The 23,164-nt window shown below is 42.0% G+C and overlaps 1 long non-coding RNA gene across 1 annotated transcript in view; it reads left to right on the top strand.

Annotated features, from left to right (window-relative positions):
- The first annotated feature begins 2,341 nt into the window (after nucleotides 1–2,341).
- The window catches only part of LOC125484445, a 49,913-nt gene continuing 29,090 nt past the window's right edge, over nucleotides 2,342–23,164 (top strand). The window contains exon 1 of the long non-coding RNA XR_007263276.1: nucleotides 2,342–2,423. This is a non-coding gene — a long non-coding RNA (uncharacterized LOC125484445). The remainder of the gene's footprint in view (nucleotides 2,424–23,164) is intronic.

Here is a 23,164-nt window from a genome sequence, read left to right as displayed (position 1 = left end):
CAAATATTGTCCCAAGTACAGATTTAAAGTCTTCTCCAAAGAGGTACCATGCTAGTTCAAGGGAAATATACTTTTTAAAAAAATTATTATTCATTTCTGGTACGTAGACTTTATGGCTGGCTAGCATTTATTATGTGTCTCTAGTTGCCCTTGAGAAGGTGCTGAGATCAAGCCTGTTCTAATTTCCACAATCTGAGTTCCACACTCGAGGGATTCTAAAATCTGATTTTAGCTGAGGAAGCTGATCATTTAAATGACCAACTGCCTCCAGGAACTGTGAATAAGACCAATAAATAATAAGAACATGAATAAGACCACCCTCAATCCTGCCTCCTTGAAAATGAGAAATTTTCAGAAGGTGCATTAACAATTGGGGGCGTATATGTGCGCAGATCATTGAAGGTGGCAGGAAGTTGGAGAGAGCGCGGTTAATAAGGCATAACATTTTTTTGGCTTTTTTAATATAGGCAAAGCGTATGGGAGCAGGGAGGTGATTTTGAACTTGTACAAGATATTCATTAGACCTCAGCTGGTATACTGTGTGCTGCGTGGGTGCTACATTAAAGGAAAGATGTGAATGCATTGGAAAAAGTGCAGAAGAGATTTACAAGAATGATTCCAGGAAAGAGAATCTACAATTATGAGGATAGATTAGAGAAGTTTACACTGTTCCCCTTGGAGAGAAGAATGTTGAGAAGATACTTGATAGAGGTTTTCAGTATCATGAGTGGGCTAGATGGAATAAATGGGGGATAAAAGAAAAATAGAGATGGCCTACACGTAAAGTGATGTACAAACAAAACAATAGTGATGTGAATTAAAATTCAGACAGCGAAGTGGTAAGAGTATGGAATGCACTGCCTGGAAATGTGGGGAACTCTGGTTCAATTGAGGCATTCGAAAGGGCATTGGATAATTATTTGGACAGAAATGGTGTGAACTGATATGGGGTAAAGGCAGGAGATTGGCACTAGGTAACAGAGCCGTTACAGGCATGAAGCACCGAATTGCCTCTTTCTGCACCGTACCAGTTCAGTGATTCTACTAATTCTTCTGTCATTCCCTTTATTTGTTTCTTGTAAAAAAAATTCTATTAAGATTATTCCAGCAAGAAATTTTATCATTCGTTCAACCCAGGTATTTGGGAATAAGTTTTAATTTGGACTTAGTTTATTTGTTTTCATGTGACTTGCTGACTAAAGATGATTGTTAAATTTCTATACATCACACAAAATTGAGTTTTTTATAATTTTGTCTGTTTAGTACAGGAGAGCGAAACAGACTGAAAAGCCCAGTTAAAAACCAAAAGAACTGCAGATGCTATAAAGCAGAAATAAAAACAGAATTTGCTGGGAAAGCTCAGCAGGTCTGGCAGCATCTGTGAAGAGAAATCAGAGTTAAGGTTTCGGGTCTGGTGATTCTTCCTCCAAAGGGTCACCAGACTCGAAGGGTTATGATGAAGGGTCACCGGACCTGAAGCATTAACTCTGATTTATCTTCACGGATTCTGCCAGACCTGCTGAGCTTTTCCAGCAAGTTCTACTTTCGTTTTTGAAAAACCCAGAAATTTTTTTTTTAATCTTTTGTGCATATTCAGTGTATTTTAGTTTTGAAATGGCTGCATTTATTCCAAATCCCTCTTTGTATGTAGTCAATTTTTAGAAAATCACTAACACCAAACTTGCTTGGATTTTTAAATCAGGTGTGTTATTTATTCACAGATAACACAGTGTGGAGCTGGAGGAGCACAGCAGGCCAGGCAGCATCGGAGGAGCAGGAAAGTTGACATTTTGGGTCGGGACCCTTCTGTCCTGAAACATCAACTTTCCTACTCTTCTGATGCTGCCTGGCCTACTGTTCTCCTCCAGCTCCACACTGTGTTATCTCTGACTCCAGCGTCGGCAGTTCTTATTATCTGTGAGTGCATTATTTATTCACATACACTTTTCTCAGAAAGGTTTATCACTAATTCACACACGTTCCAAAAGTTCAAGAAAGATACAGTAAAAGAACAGTTTCTCTCGTATGAAATATTAAGGCCAAACAAGTATTTAACATTTCACGAGATGGTAAGACTTCAGTGAGTGGACTGGAGTCAACAGTGTCAATGAAAATGCAGGCTAGCTGCTTCCTTTGCATGGAGGAAGAAGGAGATCCAGAGCTCGGATATTTTCACCAACTATTAAAAAAAACTATAAAAACTATGAAGTAGTTTTAATAGATAGCAATCAAGAGGTTTCATTACCTGGTTGTGGAAGATTGAACTCCCAGATGGTTATTTTTTTGTTTACGTAGTTCATATGAAACATGATAACTTATTTCATATTTTAAGTTTGTTGGGTGAAGTTTTGAAAAATCATTTGAGATGGAATTTTGAAGACAAATGATTCAGTAAACGTCAAGTGATCCTGGTGTTACAGCAAGTAAATCCTTAGTTTTTAAATTGTTGCTAATATTTTAGAGAGGCAGTTATCTATTCTGGTGTGTTTTATGACTTTGATACCGAAAAATGAAATCACATATTAGAGGCAGAGCAAGGCATTTACAAAATTGTACCTTTTGACAGTGTGTCAACTGGAACAGAGTTGTTCTTTTCTATTAATGTTATTCTTTTCCAAATAAGTTTTAGTTTTCTCATAAACTAATAATTGTAAGTCATAAGAAACCTGGTTGTGATCTGTTGTTCATTAAAACTAGATATAGATAAGGTATTTAATAATCTATCTTGGTAATTGGAAAAAATATTTTTATTTTATGTTGTGACCCATGAAGTTTGGGCAAGAACAATAATACACTCTTTCAGCATTGGTCATAATATAAAATGTGCATAGGCTTTTATGGAATACCCTTTGAAGATGTTGTAAGTTTAATAGTAAGTGAAGAACTAATAATTGCAAAATGAGATTTCTTGTGCATTATTATATCAAAATGGCTTTGAAAGTTCCTAAGACTTAGAAAAGAAAATTTATCCCTATTGATTTGTGAAGAATAAGCAAAGTCAACTAATTGAATTGGCTGGGAAGTTTGGGTTTGAGTTAAAAGTAGGAGTTGGGTAGGCAGAATAAATAAGGAAATAGCACAACATTTGAATTTGGAAGAATAATAATGTAAACTCAATGGTGAATTAATTGATTTGGCAAGAATTTAATTGTACGTGATACAGCTTGAAAGAGGAAAGATAATGGAGTCATAGAGTCATACAACACGGAAGCAGATTTTTCTGTCAGTGCTGACCAGACATTCCAATCTGATCTAGTCCCATTTGCCAGCATTTGGCCCATGTCACTCTAAACCCTTCTTATTTATATACCCATCCAAATGTCTTTTAAATGTTCTAATTGTATCCACCTCCACCACCTCCTCTGGAGCAGGAAAGAGAATTTGAACTTAATGAACTAGAACTTAAAAGAGAAGCACATCAGATGCAGGTAAAAGAAAGGGAAAGAACATTTCAGGCAAGAGAAATAGAGAATAGTAGCTTAAAATGTTGGAACTAAAACAAGAGGCCACTGACTCCAGGGATAGTTCTGATAGGAAAAGACCAAAATCTAGACCAAACTCGCATAGGGAGTTTTCTAAATTTGCACAGACATTCTAGAAACATGGTACAAGAAATGCTGAGACAAAAGAAAACTTGACATTGCTCTTGCAGAGCTCACAATTGTTGTTTTCTAAGGAGGCTTCTACAGATTGAGGTGGCAAATAAGACTATTCTTGGTGTGTAAGCATTGATTCCTGAACTTTACAGGCAGAAATTTTAGAATATCCAGAAAAAGCCTGGGGCAGACATTTTGAAATTGAGAATGTACATAAAAAGCAGGACATTTAAGGGGTGGCGCAGTGGTTAACATTGCTGCCTCGCAGCACCAGGGACCTGGGTTCGATTCCAGCCTTGGGTAACTGTCTGTGTGGAGTTTGCACATTCTCCTCATGTCTCTGTGGGTTTCCTCTGGGTGCTCCGGTTTCCTCCCACAGTCCAAAGATGTGCAGGTTAGGTGGATTGGCTTTGCTAAATTGCCCATAGTGTCTAGGGTGGTTTATGCAGGGATGGGCCTGGATCTGGAGGGGATGCTCTTGGGAGGGTTGCTGTGGACTTGATGGGCTGAGTGGCCTGCTTCCACACTGTAGGAATTCTATGATTCTATGATTCAAATCCAACGCAGCCAATTTCTGATCCATCGGTCTCCTATCCATCATCAGTAAAGTGATGGAAGGTGTCAACAGTGCTATTGAGCATCACCTGCTCAGTGATGCCCAGTTTGGGTTCCTGACCTCATTAGAGCCTTGGTTCAAACGTGGACAAAAGACTTGAATTCCAGAGGTGAAAGTGACAGCCTTTGATATGCAGGCTGCTGTTGACTAAGTGTGGCATCAAGGAGCCCTACCAGAACTGGAATCAATGAGTATCCGGGGGCAAACTTTCTGGTGGTTAGAGTAATACTCCAAGACATTTCTGCAGGAGTTCCCCAGAGTAGTGTCCTTGGCCCAAACATCTACAGCTGCATCATCAAGACCTTCCCTCCATTATAAGGTCAAAAGTGGGGATGTTCGCTGATGATTGCACAATGTTCAGCACCATTCGCAACTTCTCAGACATTGCAGTCCATGCCCAAATGCAACAAGATCTGGACAATATCCAGACTTGGGCTTCCAAGTGGCAAATAACATTCACACCACACGAATGCCAGGCTATGACCATCACCAATAAGAGACAATCTACCCACCGCCCCTTGACATTCGATGGTGTTACCATCACTGAATTCCCCACTATCAACGTCTTAGGGTTTATCATTGATCAGAATCTCAACTGGACTCAACTCCTAAATGCAGAGGTTTCAAGAGCATCTCGGAGGCTAGGAATACTGCAATGAGTAACTCACTTCCTGACTCCTGAAAGCCTGTCCATCATCTACAAGGCACAAGTCAGGGACTTGATGGAATATTCTCCACTTGCCTGGATGAGTGCAGCCCCAACAACACTCAAGAAGCTTGACACCATCCAGGACAAAGCTGCCCACTTGATTGGCACCATATCCATGAGCATCCACTCCCTCCAGCACCGACACTCACTCGCAGCATTTTTTACTATCTACAAGATTCAGTGCAGAAATTCACCAAACATCTTCAGATATATGGGAACAGCACCACCTTCAAATCCCCCTCCAAGCCACTCCCCATCCTGACTTGCAAATATATCAGCGTTCCTTCACTGTCACTGGGTCAAAATTCTGGAATTCCCTCACTAATGGCATTGTGGGTCAACCCACAGCAGGTGGACTGCAGCGGTTCAAGAAGGTAGCTCACCACCTTCTCAAGGGCAACTAAAGACGGTCAATAAATGCTGGCTGGCCAGTGATGCCCACATCCCACAAAATGAATAAATAAAAAAAAAAGTATAAAAGAATAACTTTGCCAGTTGGATGTAGAGATTACAGAGACTACCCTGTACTGTGAATGTGCCTGATAAATGCATTTGTCTTCTGAAGGTCCTCACATTGCTCTCAAGTAGAGTTTTTATGCTCTGGCTAAAAAAAAAACTTACTCCACCCACTCTGTGTGTGGCTGTAGCCATTTTCCACTTCCAGTACATATTTATGATTTGCATGAGGATAGAAGGTAGCATAGGTTTTGCTTAGTACAGTGAATCTCGAGGTTTTGCGTGGTAATCAATAATCTCCCTTCCCAAAACACCATGTATCTTTTTGTCTTGGCCTCCTTGATGAGCCCATGAATATTAAGCTTCTACATGTTACCACATTACCTCTTTGAATTCTGGTTTCATCTTCCAAAATTACCCCGGAGCCCGAGACCTCCAATAGCTTTCAGTATGGACTTGCCCAACTTCCATATTGTGCCAGTGGCCCCCAGCAAGCTTTCTTGACTTTCATTGATTTGCCCCCCAGGACTAATTGTGGTTCACTCCCCTGACCGAACTGGATGGGCAGCTCCGACAGATGACTGACCAGACCTGTAACTGACCAACTTGCCATTAGTCTCAAATTGGTTGCATTGGGCCTGCAGGATGGACCACAGCCCACTCCCCTTTGTGATAGAAATACCCTAGATGCCTCAAGCAACTAACTGACCATGTCTAAGCCCCTGCACTGATATTGGATACTATCTTTCACTTACTGTGGTTGGATCCCCTGTCTGAAGGCTATCACTTTTGGCATGACTGAGTACTCCATTAAGAGTTTGAGATATGGCCAGTTGTTTGGTATCCATGCTGTGTTTGCCACATGTTTGCTGCTGGCAGATGATACACATGTAAGTTTGATGTAACATGAAGGTATGTAGCAACATGACCAGGCCTTTGACTGATGACTGCTGACAAATATGACAAGCTGTCTGGCTTTCCTTTTTTATAGAATCCCTACAGTGTGGAAACCAGTCATTCGGCCCAAATCCATACCAACTCTCTGAAGAGCATCCCACCCAGACTCAAACCCCCACCCTATCCCTGAAACCCTGCATTTCCCATGGCTAATCCACCTAACCTACAAATGCCTGGACACTGGGCAATTTAGAATGGCCGATCCACCTAATCTGCACATCTTTGGATTGTGGGAGGAAACCAGAGCACCCGGAGGAAACCAGAGCACCCAGAGGAAACTCACACATTCATGGGCTTGTGCAAACCCTACATAGACTGTTGCCCGAAGCTGGAATTGATCCTGGGTCCCTGGCACTGTGAGGCAGCACTGCTAAGTACTGAGCCACTGTGCCGCCAAATTCGTTCATGAGAGATGAGGGCGTCACTGGCTAGGCCAGCATTTATTGCCCATCCCCAGTTAAGACTCCACCACATTGCTGTGGCTCTGGAGTCACATGTAGGTCTGACCATGTGAAGTCTTCCTTCCTTAGATGACATCAGTGAACTAGACAGGTTTTTCCTGACAATTAGCAATTGTTATCATTAGACTCTTTATTCCAGATTTTTACTGAATTGAAATTCCACCATCTGCCATGGTGGGATTCAAACCTAGTTTCCCAAAGTATAATTTGGGTCTTTGGATTACAGTCCAGTAATAATACCACGAGGCTGTTACCTCCCCTGCACTAAGCAGCAAAGCAAGAAAGAAGGACTGTGAACCTTTAAGCTCTCAGAGTCATAGAGTCATAGAGATAGACTGCAGAAAAACAGACCCTTCGGTTCAACTTGTCCATGCCGACAGATCCTATATTAATCTAGTCCCATTTGCCAGCATTTGGCCTATATCCCTCTAAACCTTCCTATTCATATACCCATTCTGATGCCTTTTAAATGTTGTAATCTTACCAACCTTCACCACTTCCTCTGGCAGCTCACTCCATACATGCACCACCCTCTATGTGAAAAAGTTGCCCCTTAGGTCCCGTTTATATCTTTCCTCTCTCACCTTAAACCTAGTTTTGGACACCCACCCCAGGGAAAAGACCTTATCTATTTACCCTATCCATGTCCCGAATGATTTTATAAACTTCTATAAGGTCATCCCCTCAGCTTCCGAAGCTCCAGGGGAAATACGCCCCAGCCTATTCAGCCTATCGCGAAAGCTCAAATTCTCCAACCCTGCATCATCCTCATAAATCTTTTTTGAACCCTTTCTAATTTCACAACATCCTTCCTATAGGAGGGAGACCAGAATTGCACACGATACTTCACAAATGGCCAAACCAATGTCTTGTGCAGCCGCAACATGACCTCTCAACTCCTCTACTCAATGCACTGACCAATAAAGGCAAGCACACCAAACACCACCTTCACTGTCCCATCTATCAGCGATTCCACTTCAAGGAACTATGAACTCTTGCTGATTGGGCAAAACAAAAAGGCAAAGCATATATGCGATGAGCATCCAATTAGATACAAAGTGAATAAGTGCTCAGAGAGCAAGCTATCTACAAGGTAGAAGTCAGTAATGTGTGAATGCTCTCCACTGTGCAGCTCCAACAACACCCAAGAAGCTTGACGCCTTCCAGGACAAATTGGCACCACATTCACAAACATTCACTCCCTATACCATCAAAACTCAGTATCTACAAGAGGCACTGCAGAAATTCACCAAAGCTTCTTAGTACCTTCCAAACTTGCACACCATTTAGAATGACAGAGCAGCAAATACATGGAAACATCACCAAGTTCCCCAGCTACTCACATCCTGATTTGGAACTATATCATGGTTCCTACAATGTCACTGAGCCAAAATACGAGAATTCCCTTCCTAAGAGTGTACTTTTCCAAAATTCTCAAGTACCTAATGGCTGTAATCTGGCAATACCGTGGCACAGGAGACAAAGTTATTTGCCCCCTCCCTTCACTACGAACACTTACATGCCATCTGCAATACCAACAGCTCAATGGGCTGCTAGCAGGAGTCACCATAGCTCAGAGTAAGATCCCACCCACCACCAACAAAGCTGTAGGCATTCAAACAACATTTACACCTAAATACCTTTTTAACAATACAGTTTTGAAATAACAGAATGTCAATGCAGCTTAATTCAATATTATATTTACAATAATGAACACCCTGAACTCTAGGCTAGAATGGAGAACTCCCTGGCTGGTAAAAGATAGCTAGTAACCTATATGTGTGCACCATGCAAGTAAAAGCCCTGCCATGAGTCACTGCAGTAATACACTGGAAATCAAACTGAGATCATCACAGATGTGAAAACATTCAATCAAACTTCCCAAAATTCTGAGGAAGGGTCACCGGATCTGAAACGTTCACTCTGTTTTTTACTTCACAGATGCTGCCAGACTTGCTGAGCTTTTCCAGCAACTCTTTTTTTTTGTCTCAAATTCAGACTGATGAACTCGTTAAAAGAAAATGCCAGGTTTCTGTACTTAATAAGAAAGCAGCTATTTATTACAAACAGATTGTTTTTAACCAATGGCAGAAAATAAACACAAATGTCTGATGTTTGTATCATATCATAGAATCCCTACAGAGGGATCTTGGGGTCCACGTCCATAGATCCCTCAAAGTTGCTACCCAAGTTGATAGGGTTGTTAAGAAGGAGTATGGTGTGTTGGCTTTCATTGGCAGGAGAATTGAGTTTAAGAGCTGCGAGGTTATGCTGCAGCTCTATAAAAACCTGGTTAGACCACACTTGGAATATTGTGTTCAGTTCTGGTCGCCTCATTTTAGGAAGGATGTGGAAGCTTAAGAGATGGTGCAGAGGAGATTTACCAGGATGCTGCCTGGACTGGACGGCAGGTCTTAAGAGGAAAGGTTGAGGGACCTAGGGCTTTTCTCTTTGGACTGAAGAATGATGAATGGTGACTTGATAGAGGTGTACAAGATGTTAAGAGGCATAGATATAGTGGATAGCCAGAGACTTTTTCCCAGGGCGGAAATGACTATTACGAGGGGGCATAATTTTAAGGTGATTGGAGGAAGGTATAGGGGAAATGTCAGAGGTAGGTTCTTTACACAGAGAGTGGTGGGCGCGTGGAATGTGCTGCCGGCAGTGGTGGTGGAGTCAGATACTTTAGGGACATTTAAGCGACTCCTGGATAGGCACATGGATGATAGTAAAATGTAGGGTATGCAGGGTAGTTTGATCTTCGAGTAGGATAATAGGTTGGCACAATATCGTGGGTTGAAGGGCCTGTACTGTGCTGTACTGTTCTATGTTCTATGTACAGTGTAGAAACAGGCCATTTGGCCCAACAAGTCCACACACCCCCTCTAGAAAGCATCCCACCCAGACCCAACCCCCTACTCTCTCCCTGTAACCCTGTATTTCCCATGGCTAAATATTGTTGAAACCAAACATGCACCATTGCTTGTCCGTGTTTCAGTGAAAGACCATTTCATTAAAACCAAAGAAAACCTGGCAACATCTCTCAAAACAGGACCGTAATACTGTCCACAGGCTCTCCTTTATCCACAGCAGGTTACTCTTTGAAACACTTGTTTGGAGCACTTTAATTTTGGAGCATTTCAGTGACTGATCTAATTAATTTTGCCTTGGTGGTTTTTCTTTTGAAGACTTAAAAATTGGAACATTGCAATAACTAAGAATGGAACCCAGGTCAACCTGCTTGGAAGACAGCTATGCTCACCACTAGACCACTGTAACTGTGCCAGATTACTCCTTGAAATAATTCTAATAAATTGATTAAATGTGATATCTCTTTCACAAAACCATGCAATCTCTTTCTGAATATCTTCGTCCCCAACTGTAACCTCCTTAATGATCAATTCTAACACCTTTCCCAATATATTCGTCCTAAGATGCGGTGCCGAGGTCTGCTCATATTACTCCAGGTGATGTCTAACCAAGCTTTTGTATAACCTTTCTGGATATAAAGGTCAGCATTCCATTAGCTTTCTTAATTATTTTCTGTTTCTACCTGTGGCATTTATCTATATACTTGAATACCCCCATGCCACCTTGAACATTAATTGTAACTTAACTTTATATCATCTAGAAGGTAAAGGAACCCTTAGGAGGCAGGGATCATAGGATGATAGAATTTACTCTGCAATTTGAGAGGGAGAAGATAGAATCAGAGGTAACGGTATTACAGATGAATAAAGGCGACTACAGAGGTATGAGGGAGGAGCTGGGCAGAATTGACTGGAAGAGGAGCCGAGCAGGAAAGACAGTGGAACAGCAATGGAGTTTCTGGGAGTAATTCAGGACACACTGCAAAAATTCATCCCTCGGAAAAGGGAGCATGGTACAGGGAGGATGAGGCAACCATGGCTGACTAAGGAAGTCAAGGATAGCATAAAAGCAAAAGAGAAAGCATATAATGTGGCGAAGGGCAGTGGGAAACCAGAGGACTGGGAAGCTTACAAAGACCAACAGAGGGCAACAAAAAAAAATAAGGAGGGAGAAGATTAAATATGAGGGGAAGGGAGCCAGTAATATGAATGAAGACTAAGAGTTTCTTTAGGTATATAAAGGGCAAAAGAGAGGCAAAAGTGGACATTGGACCACTGGAAAGTGATGGTGGAGAGATAGTAGTGGGGAACAAAGAAATGGCTGAGGAACTGAATAATTACTTCACGTCACTCTTCACAGTGGAAGACACGAGTAATCTCCCAAAAATTCAAGAGAGTCAGGGGGCAGAGCTGAGTATGGTGGCCATCACCAAGGAGAAGGTGCTAATAAAACTGATTGGCCTGAAGGTGGATAAATAACCAGGACCAGATGGTCTACACCCCAGAGTTCTACTTGAGATAGCTGAAGAGATAGTGGAAGCGTTAGTGGTGATCTTTCAGGAATCGCTAGAGTCAGGGAGGGTCCCAGAGGACTGGAAAATCACTAACGTGACACCCCTGTTTAAAAAGGGAGTAAAGCAAAAGACGGAAAATTACAGGCTGATTAGCCCAACCTCGGTCATGGGTAAGATTTTGGAGTCCATTGTAAAGTATGAGATTTCTGAATATTTGGAATTGTATGGTAAAATAGGGCAAAGTCAGCATGGTTTCATCAAGGGAAGGTCATGCCTGACAAATCTGCTAGAATTCTTTGAGGAAGTAATGAGCAGGGTGTAGATGAAGGAAAGCCAATGGATGTTATCTACCTGGACTTCAGGAAGGCCTTTGACAAGGTGCCACACAGGAGGCTGCTGAGTAAGATAAGGGCCCATGATGTTAGAGGCAAAGTGCTAGCATGGATAGAAGATTGGCTGTCTGGCAGAAAGCAGAGAGTGGGGATAAAAGGGTCTTTCTCGGGATGGCAGCCGGTGACAATGGTGTTCCGCAAAGGTCAGTGTTAGGACCACAGCTTTTCACTTTACACATTAATGATCTAGAATAAGAAGCAGTGGGCATTCTGGCTAAGGTTGCAGATGATGCAAAGATAGGTGGGGGGACAGGTAGTATTGAGGAGTAGGGAGGCTGCAGAAGGATTGGGACAGGTTAGGAAAGTGGACAAAGAAGTGGCAGATGGAGTACAACGTGGGAAAGTGTGAGGTCATGCACTTTGGTAAGAAGAATAAAAGCATAAACTATTTTCTGAATGGGGAGAAAATTCAGAAGTCTGAAGTGCAAAGAGACTTGGGAGTTCTAGTCCAGGATTCTCTCAAGGTAAACTTACAGGTTGAGTCAGTAGTCAGGAAGACAAATGCAATGTTGGCATTTATTTTGAGAGTACTTGAATATAAAAGCAGTGATGTATTACTGAGGCTTTATAAGGCTCTGGTCAGGCCACATTTGGAGTATTGTGTACAGTTTTGGGCCCCATATCTCAGGAAGGATGTACTGGCCCTGGAGGGTGTTCACAGGAGGTTCGCGAGAATAGTCCCAGGAATGAAAAGCTTAACACATGAGGAACGTTTGAGGCCTCTGGGACTATACTCATTGGAGTTTGGAAGGATGAGGGGGGATCTAATTGAAACTTACAGAATACTGAATGGCCTGGACAGAGTAGCTGTTCGGAAGATGCTTCCATTGGTAGGAGAGACTAGGACCTGAGGGCACAGCCTCAGAGTGAAGGGAAGACCTTTTAGAATGGAGATAAGGAGAAATTTCTTCAGCCAGAGAGTGGTGAATCTATGGAATTCACTGTCACAGAAGGCTGTGGAGATCAGGTCATTGAGTACATTTAAGACTGAGATAGATAGGTTCTTGATTATCAAGGGATCAAGGGTTATGGGGAGAAAGCAGGAGAATAGGGTTGAGGAACTTATCAGCCATGATCGAATGGCAGAGCAGACTCGATGGGCCAAATGGCCTAATTTCTGCTCCTATGCCTTATGGTCTTATAGAAAGCTAATTGCAGCATTTTTTAAAATCACTGCTTATGAATTTTGATTTAATATAATAAAAAATAGGTATAGAAGTTGCTAAATATCTGAAATAAAAACAGAAAGTGCTACAGAAACTCAGCAGGTCTGACAGCATCTGTGGAACAAGAAACAGTTTTAATTTTTGGAGTCAATATGACCTCTTTGGAAATGAAGGGAGTCGGATAATGATGCATTTTTCTGCCATTGACAAAGAGACAGGAGTTGCGAGTGGCACCAAGGACAGAAGTGCCTTGAGTAAAATACCAACGAGAGTACAGGAAGGATGTTGATGCAAAATGGTGTTAATGATATGTGTGAATCATAGAAAATAGGTCAGCTTTGCCGAGATCAAATCTGTTCAAACAAGACATGGGAGCAACATTGGATATCTGGGGTGGAAAGAAATTTAATCAAAGTGGAGGACAGTGTTCGTGCCCTGAAGTTGTTGAATTGAATGTTAAGTCCTGAAAATCGTAAAGTTCCTAAGCAGAAAAAGAGAGATCTTTTGTCCAGCTTGGGTTGGGCTTCACTAGAGTAAAGCATGCCTCGGATTGAACTGTTAGCATGAGAGCAAAATGATTCTTTGAAATGTCGAGCAACTGGAAGGTTGGGGTGACTCTTATGGACTGAGTGGAGGTGTTTTGCAAAGTGGTGACTCAGTCTGCATCTGGTCTCACCAATATAGAGGGGGCCAAGTTGTGTGCAGGAATTAAAGCAGACTAGATTGAAAGAAATACAAATAAGCTGCTGTTTCAACAGCTGTTATTTGGGGCCTTGGACTGTGAACAGGAAGCAGGTAAATGGGCAAGTATTACAGTTTTTGCAATTGCATGTGGATACCTGCGGAGGTAGCAGAAATGGCAAAGAAATTTAGTGAGGTAGAAAGTGTGGACAAGGGGAATTTACTTATTCTGGAGGAAGGAGACAGGAATGGGGGCAGTTGTATGGGAAATGAGTCAAACATTGTTAAGGCCTCTGTCAACCATAGTGGGGGAGAATCCTAGATTCAGGAATAAGAGGGTGTGTCAGAGCTACCCTTCAGGAAGTAGACATAATCAGAACAGATGCAATGGGCACAGAGAATCTTGGAAAATGGGATGGAGTTCTTACAGGAAACACGGTGTGAAAAATTGTAGTCTAACTGTGGATGGAAATGAAAACAAAGAAATCAAGGAAGGAAAGGGAAGAGTCAGAAATGGACCAGCTGAAGTTGAGAGAAGGATTGAAATTGGTAGCAAAATTGATGATTTTTTGCAGTTCCAGGTGAGAGAAGGAAGCAGCATTTGTGACATCATCAGTGTCCTGGAGAAAGAATTGTAGGATGGATCCTGAGTATGACTAGAAGAACAAATGTTCCACATACCCTACAAAGAGACAGGCATATCTAGGATTCATACAGATATCCATAGCATTACCTTTGAGTAGGCTACTTCACCAAACCAAAGTTTTGAGTTCTCTGAATTTGGTGCACTATGATTAACTGCAATTAGTTGAAAAAATTGCACCTGATGGAGTCCTACATTTTTGTTGACGTCTCTAAATATTTGAAGCTCTTCACATATGGATTCAAGAGATATTTACTCTGGATTCATACTGTGCAAACACCTTATTATATCGGCATAACTGCTGAAGTGCAATCACTCTGAAGTTCTGCATCTGTGGAATCCACTTAATTTCGATCCCAGGGGTTGTCATTAGGAGTAAGATTCTGGGAAAATAAATGTTTTTTTGTCTATCAGTTGTTTGATCTGTGTTTTAAGAAATAAAGGGTCTTGCAAGCATCTTTCTATTTCTGCTTTGTAGTTCAAACCATTTCCACATAAGCATGTATCAAATATTTCAGGGTACATTTGTTACTAGGTTTTCATGGCCACTTAAAAAGTGATCTAACTAATGTAATGACAAAACAAAAATCAGTTGACATTGCTTTCATTATTAATTGTTGAGACCACATCAGGAGTACTTTGTACAGTTTTGATCTTCCTTGATGAGTAGCATTATGAGCAGCTCAGAGAAAATTCACTTAACCCCTATACTGCAGGAATCAGTTATCTTATGAGGAAAGATTGGACAGTTTGGGTCTGTCATTCAGTCCGCACCAGAGAAAAGTAAATGCTGAACTATTCTAAATCCATTTTCCAGCACTTTTAAAAAAATTTGTTTACACATAGGACGTGGATATCCCTTGCCAGCCAGCATTCGTTGCCCATCCCCAGTGAGAAGGTACTGGTAAGCTGCCCTCTTGAACTGCTGCTGTCCACGTGCTGTAGGTTGACTCACAATGCCTTCAGACAGGGAATTCCAGGATTCCAACTCAGCCACATAAGACAGACATGAGATGAAACAAAAAAGAACAAAGTTAGGCCATCCAGCCCATCGTGTCTGCTCCGCCATTCAATCGTTGCTGTTATGTTACTCAAACCCATTTTCCTGCCTTCTCCCCACAACCCTTGATCCCTTTACTAATCAAGAAACTATCTGTCTTAAACACATGCAATGAGTTCCACTAATTAACTACCCTCTGGCTGAAGAAATTTGTCCTCCTCTCAGTTCTAAAGGATCACCCCTTCACTTTGAGGCCCAAAACTGCTTACAGCATTTCAATGTGGTCTGACCAGAGCCTGGTATAACTTCAGTACATCTCTGCTCTTGTATTCTAGCCTTCTTGAAATGAAAGTGAACATTGTATTTGCCTTCCTAATGGCCAAATGAATTTGCACATTAACTTTAAGAGAATCCTGAACTCAGACTCCAAAGTCCCTTTGTGCTTCAGATTTCCGAAACCTTCTCCCATTTAAAAAATAGCCTATGCCTCTAATTTTCCAACCTCACATTTTCGCACATTGTATTCTATCTGCCACCTCTTTGCACATTCTCCTAGTCTGTGCAAGTCCTCTTGCAGCCTCTCTGCTACCTCAACACTGTCTGTCCCTCCATCTTTTTTTGTGTCATCTGCAAATTCAGTAACAATGCCCTCAGCTCCTTCATTCAGATTGGTAATGTATAACATGAACAGTTATGATCACAACGCTGACCTCTGTGGAACTCCACTAGTCACCTACCACCATCCCTTTATCCCGACTCTCTGCCTTCTGCCAGTCAGCTTTGCCCATTCTCCTAGCCTGTCCAAGTCCTCTTGCAGCCTGTCTGCTACCTCAACACTACCTGTCCCTCCATCTTCTTTTGTGTCATCTGCAAATTCAGTAACAATGCCTTTATCCCGACTCTCTGCCTTCTGCCAGTCAGCCATTCCTTTATCCATGCCAGTAGCTTGCCCCAAATACCATGGGTTTTTATCTTATTTAGCACATTCCTGTGCAGCACCTTGTCAAAGGCTTTCCGGAATTCCAATTAGACCACGTTCACTCACTCTCCTTTGTCTAACTTGTTTGTCACCTCATCAAAGAATTCAAACAGATTTGTCAAGTATGACCTCCCCTTGACAAAGCCGTGTTGACTCAGCCCTTATTTTAGCATGCACATCCAAGTACTCCGCAATCTCCACCTGAATAATGGACTCTACGATCTTTACAATGATCGAATTAACAGCCTATAGCTTCCAGTCTTCTCCCTCCCTCCCTTCTTAAACAGGGATGTTACATTAGCCATTTTCCAGTCCTCTGGAACCCTCCCTGACTCCAGTGATTCCTGAAAGATCACCACCAATGCTTCTATAACCTCCTCAGCTATTTCCTTCAGGACCCTGGGGTGTGGTCCATCCGGTCTGGGTTAATTATCCTTTTCAGATCTCTCCGCTTCCTCAATACCTTGTCCTTAGTGATGGCTCTTGCACTTACCTCTGTCACCTGACTCTCTTGAAGTTCTAATATGCTACTGATGCCTTCCGCTGTGAAAACTGATATAAAGTACCTATTCAGTTCCTCTGCTGTTTCTTTTTTCCCATTACGACGACTTCAGCCTCATTTTCCAGCACTCCAATATCCACTCTTGCCTCTCTCTTACCTTTTACATATCTTAAAAAATCTTTTGCAATTTTCTGTTGCATTATTAGCTAGTTCATCCTCATTTTTCATTTTCTCCCCCATTATTACTTATTTTAATTATCCTTTGCTGTTTTTTGAAGGCTTCCCAAAACTCAGGCCTCCCATGAATCTTCACCATATTATCTGCTTTTACTTTTGCTTTTATGCTGTCCCTGATTTCCCTGGTCACCACAGTTGCCTCATCTTCCCCTTAGTATGTTTCTTCTTCCTTGGGATGAATTTCTGCTCTGCTTCCCAAATTACCCTCAAACTCCTGCCATTGCTGCTCCACTGTCTTTCCTGCTAGGCTCCCCTTCCAATCAACTCTTGCCTGCTGTTCCCTGATATCTGTAGTTACCTTTACTCAGTTGTAACATGTTACATCCAATTCTACCTTCTCCATCTCAGAATTCACCCTGCAGTTTATCATATTATGGTCATTGGCTCTAGGGGTTCCTTTACCTTACACTCACCAATCAAGTCTGCCTCACTGCACATCACCAACCAGAATTGCCTGCCCCCTAGTGGGGTCTACCATAAGCTGCTTCAAAAAAACATCTTGTAGACATTCCATGAATTCCTTTTCTTGAGATTCTTACGAACCTGATTTTCCCAGTCAGCCTGCATATTTAAGTGTCCCATTATTATTGTATGTCATTTCTTACATACTTTTTCTATATCCTGATTTATTTTCTTTCCCACATTCTGACTACTGCTAGGGGGCCTGTACACAGCTCCCACTAGGATCTTTTTTGCCTTTGCACACAGATTCTACACCTCCCAACTTCTTGCTATTGATTTAATTTAGTTTCTTATTATCAGGCAAATCTGCCCTCTCTGCCCATCTGTCTGTCCTTTTGATAGGATGTGTGTCCTTGAATATTTATTTCCCAGCCCTGATCCCCTGTAGCCATGTGTCTGTGATACCCACAACATGGTGCCTGACAATTTCACTGCGCTACAAGCTCATTTCCCTTCTTTCATACACTACATTTGAGCACAACACCCTCAGTCCTGAATTGACTGCCCCCCTCCTCATAGTTGTTCCCTTATCTGGTGTGCCTGAAATAAGATTCCTGTTGCTTTCCATACTCTCTGCTGTATCACTTGTTCTGGAAAATTTAATAATCTCTGATAAGCCCTCCCCCCCACCCCCTTTAATTTTCCCATAATTTTCCATGCAATCCCCCTTGTCCCTGAACTACTTATAGTTTACCTACAGCCCTAGTTACGTGATTCTAAGGGGAGGCGATGGCCTCGTGGTATTATTGCTAGACTGTTAATCCAGAGATCCAGATAATGTTCTGGGGACCTGGGCTCGAATCCCACCGTGGCAAATCGTGGAATTTGAATCCAATAAAATATTCGGAATTAAGAACCTAATGATGACTGTGAATCCATTGTCGAATGTTGGGAGAAACCCACCTGGTTCCCTCATATTCTTCAGGGAAGGAAACTGCCATCCTTACCTGGTCTGGCCTACATGTGACTCCAGACCTACAGCAATGTGGTTGACTCTTAACTGCCCTCTGGGCAATAAATGCTGCCTAGCCAGTGACACCAGGAAAAAAAAATCACCAGGGTTCTGGTTCCAGCATAATTCAGGTGCAGCCTGTCTCTTCTGAAAAGCTCTCACCTTCCTCAGTACTGGTGCCAATGTCCCATGAATTTGAGTTTGTTTCTTCCACGCCAATCTTTCAGCCACACATTTACCTCTTTAATCTTGTTGACCCTGTGCCAATTAGCTTGTGATGTATGATTTTTCCCTTTTTCATTCTGCTTTCTAATTTAGACTCTTGTTGCTTATATTCCCTCAGCAGAACCTCTTCCCTCTTTCTGCCTGTATTGTTGGTACCAGAAAGGCTGCCAACATCCCACTCTGGTAATGCTCTCCTACAACCTCTTCCATCAGGCAGAAGATATGGAAGCTTGAACGCATGCACCAGCAGGTTCAAGAACAGCTTCTTCCCTGCTGTTATCAGACTCTCTCTAACTTCAAATAGTGTTAATCTTGCTCGTGTTGATCTTGGTTTGCACACCTCCTGTGCAGCTGTAACCTGTATGCCTTGCTCTGTCTAAGCACCCTATGATCTGTGTGAGATAACAAGGTGTAGAGCTGAATGAACACAGCAGGTCACGCAGCATCAGAGGAGCAGGAAAACTGATGTTTCGGGTCTAAAGAAGGTTCCAGACCCGAAGCGTCAGCTTTCCTGCTTCGCTGATGCTGCCTGGCCTGCTGTGTTCATCCAGCTTTACACGTTGTTATCTCAGACTCCAGCATCAGCAGTTCTTACTATCTCTATGATCTGCCTGTACGGCTCACAAAACAAAGCTTTTCACTGTACTTAGGTGCATGTGACTACAATAAATCAAATCAAATCAAATCTTTCCCCTGCTATTCCAAGTTCCTTTGCAGCCCAGATGACATATCCTGAACCTGGGCACCAGGCAGGCAAGCACAGCCTTCGGGCTGTAATTCTGGCAACAAAGAACACTATGTATTCCCCTGACTATACTATCCCCAATTACAACTACATTGTTTCTCCCTCCTCTTGAATAGCAAGTGTAGGGAGTTGTAGCAGAACTGTAGTCAGTGGGGATCCAGTGGAAAATGGAATTGGTTGACAATGAAACTGGTTGGAATCATACATTGCACAAAGGAAAGTGGTTGTTGGGGGTCAGTCATCACACTCCCAGGTCTTTGCCACAGGATTTCCTCGGAGTTGCTATTTCCTAATCAAACTGCTCATACATGTCATGTGGGACTTGAAACTGTGCTTCCTAGGTTAGAGTTAGAAATGCTACCACTGTATGACAACAGCCCTTTACCAAAGGATATGCCAATGCTGAATGATCTTCAGCTGCTTCATCAATGACCTTCCCTTTGTTATAAGGCAAGAAGTGGTGTTGCTTGCTGATGAATGCCCGCTGTTCATGACTCTTCAAATATTAAAGCAGCCAGTGCCCCTTGTTAGGAAGGAGGAGGTCGAGCCCCTCTGATAATTAAACCAAAACACAAGTCCCAATCTGTTATGATGGGAGTAGAGGTTCCCTTCTAATTAAAACTGAAACACCCCAGAGATGCTCGCCTTTCTCCTCATAATCTGTCTAAAGAATGGTTAAAAGAAAGTCCCTTATTCACTTCATAAATAACAAGTAACAATTTATTTATTTAACCCTAACAAAGATCAAATTAACAGAATTATGAACAAACTGAACAATTCCTTGCTAATTCCTAACTATTCCCTAACTGAACAAAATTTTGCTAGAATGCTGTTCAAATAAACACAAGTCCCACTTATATAAACTCAATTAAGAAGTCAAGAACAAATTAAAACGTCATCTCTCTGAGTTCGCACAGACTGTGTCTTCTGGAACACTGTGCCTTCTCCAGCCTTTCTTCTGATGATGTCAAGTCACAAGTGTTTTTTTTCTGCTGATCGTGCTGTCATGGCTGTTGCTCTACAATTTCCTCTGTGAGGACTCTTGAGCTTCAGATAGCTGTTGGCTCTCCCCTATTTTCCGAATGCTCTCATCTTTATACCCTTAATGATCTATTAATTTCTTTACAATCAGATTGGTTCTACATTGTCAACACCATCAGATTTAAATTTGGTAGGTTTTTAGTACCTAAGGGCTTGGTTTAAATTGATTGGCTAAATTTGAAAAGACATGTTCAAATACTGCATGGCTGTTCGATACAAAATGTTTCAAAGTGCACCTGCACTTTAAGCTGCTGTTCAGACATCCATTTTAACGCTAAGCACCGAAAAAAAACACTATCTTTTAAAGGGACAACACAACGCTTCCCCCATTTTACAACTTTACACACACCAACTTTGCAACATTATACAGCAAAATCTTGATGATATCCAGAAGAATAATGCACCTCCTCTCTTCCCAATGCCTACATCAACAAGGCACAAGTCAGGAGTGTATGGAATACTCTCCACTTACCTGGATGGGTACAGCTTCAACAAAACTCTAAAAATCCAACGCCATCCAGAGCAAAGCAACCCACTTGTTTGGAACCATATCCTCAAATATTTACACCCTCCATTTTTCACGCGTTATAAATACAGTGTTTACCAATCACTTGATTCACTGCAGAAATTCACCAAAGCTCCTTAGACAATTGCTTTCAATCCTATGAGTTCTACAATCTAGCGTCATTAGAGAGTCATACAGCATGGAAACAGACCCATCGGTCCAACCAGTCCATGATGACCATAATCCCAAACTAAACTAGTTCAACCTACCTGCGCTTGGCCCATATCCCTCCAAATATTTCTTTTTCATTTACTTATCTAAATGTCTTTTAAATGTTGTAGCTCTACCCGCATCCACCACTTCCTCTGAAAGGTCATTCCATGCACGAGCCACTCACTGTGTTAAAAAATTGCCCCCAGGTCTTTTTTAAATCTTTCTCCTCTCACCTTAAAAATATGTCCTCTATCTTGAAATTCCCCATCCTAGGGAAAAGATACCTGTCATTTACCTTATCTATACCCTTCATTATTTTCTCAACCTCTATAAGGTCACCTGTCAACCTTGTACACTACAGTGAAAAAAATCCCAGCTATCCAGTGACTCCTTATTACTCAAACCCTCCAGGGCAGCAGATACATGGGAGCACCGCCATGTGCAAGTTGCCCTCCAAGGCACTCAACATTCTGACTTGAACTATATTATTTTACTTCATTGATGCTGGGTAAAAATCCTAGAATTCCTTCCCTCACAGCACGGTGGGTATAGTTACACCTGATGTACTGCAGGAGTTGGAGTCGACTCACTACCACCCTCTCAAAGGCAACTAGGAATGCGCATTAAATCTTGGCCCATCCATGAAACCAGATCCCCTGAGTGAATTTTAAAAAACCTTGATAAGGGCAGTAGATTTCCTTCTCTTAAGATCGTTAGAAAACCAAATAGGTTTCTAATAAGGAGCATGGTCAGTGTGGGACTGAAACAGAGTGAGACGAAAGCTGAGTGAGTTACTGATTCTCTTTCTTGTTGAAAATTTGGTTCAAAGTGGAAATTTGGTCCAAAAGAGAGTGGAGGTGCTTTAACTAAGGTTTATTGCAAGAGGTAAATTCTCCATAAAGAAAATTTGATTTGATTTGATTTATTGTTGTCACATGTAATGAGGTACAATGAAAATTGTTGTTTTGTGTGCACGACAGACAAATCGTATCATACAAAGTGCATCAGGTAGCAGAACAGAGTGCAGAATGCAGGGTTACAGCCACAGAGAAGGTGCAGAGCGAGAAATCAACATGAACATTTGAGAAGTCCATTCAAAAGTTTGATAACAGCGGGGAGAAACTGTTGTAGAATCTGTTTGTACGTGTATTGAAACTTTTGTATCGTATGCCCAATGGAAGAGGGTGGGAGGGGCCTTTGATTACTTTGGTTGCACTCCGGAGGCAGCAGGAAGTATAGATGGAGTCAATAGATGGAAGGCTAGTTTGCGTGATAAACAGGGCTGTGTTCACGGATCTCTGTAATTTCTTGCAATCTTAGGAAGTGCAGTTGCCGTACCAGACTATGATGCATCGAGATAGGATGCTTTCTATGGTGCATCTGTAAAAATTGATAAGAGCCTTTGTGGATATGCTGAATTTCCATAGCCTCCTGAGAAAGCAGAGGCATTGTGCTTTCTTGTTGTGCAACGAATTGGGTGGACTAGGGCAGATTTTTGGTGATTCTTTGGAAAGAAACTGATTGGCAAGTAGGACTAGTGAAATAATAAGTCTTTAAATAAATGTCTTCGGTTTGTGTTTAAGTCTCCAGTGGCATTATATCTCTTTTCGTAAAATAAAAACTGCTTATGCATTAGATTGTGACTGAAAACAAAAATATTGGAGATCACAATGGTCAGGCAGCATCCATGGAGAGAAAGAAAGCCAACGTTTTAAATGTAGATGACTCTTTATCAGAGCTGAAGTGAAGTGTGGAGGGGGCAGCATTTATGCAGTAGTTGTTGAGGGGGAGCATGGAGTGGGGAGGTTGGGGTGCTGGGGGAGAAAAGATGTTGATAGTTCAGATTAAGTGATTGGAATGTGAGAATGGCAGAACTGCCAGACTGGAAAGAACGGACAGTCTCACTTCACTATCCTCAGCATGCTGCAATGGGGATTCACTTGAAGCATGCTGGAACCAGAGTGCTGGCAAATTGAGTAACTCGGGCTGGAGAGAGGGATTTAAACTAGTTATAAGGAAGGAGGGTTTGAGAGAGGGGAAACATAGGCTTACAAAGCAAGAGAATATGGCAGACTCACAGGATTCTTCTTTGGATAACAATAGCCATTGTGGGATAGCAAGAGAAAGAGTATGCTGGCATGGAAAATAGCAGTAAATAGGGTGAAAGTGCAGCAGCAGCAGCAAAGGCATGGCTCCTCCCGGCGTTCAGGTCTGAACCCAGCACCAATCCTTGTGGCACCTC

This window comes from Rhincodon typus, chromosome 11, assembly GCF_021869965.1.
Source record: "Rhincodon typus isolate 14 chromosome 11, sRhiTyp1.1, whole genome shotgun sequence".
NCBI classification, from domain to species: Eukaryota; Metazoa; Chordata; class Chondrichthyes; order Orectolobiformes; family Rhincodontidae; genus Rhincodon; species Rhincodon typus.
Note: the sequence above shows the minus strand (reverse complement) of the source record. Positions and strands in the feature narration are given on the sequence as shown.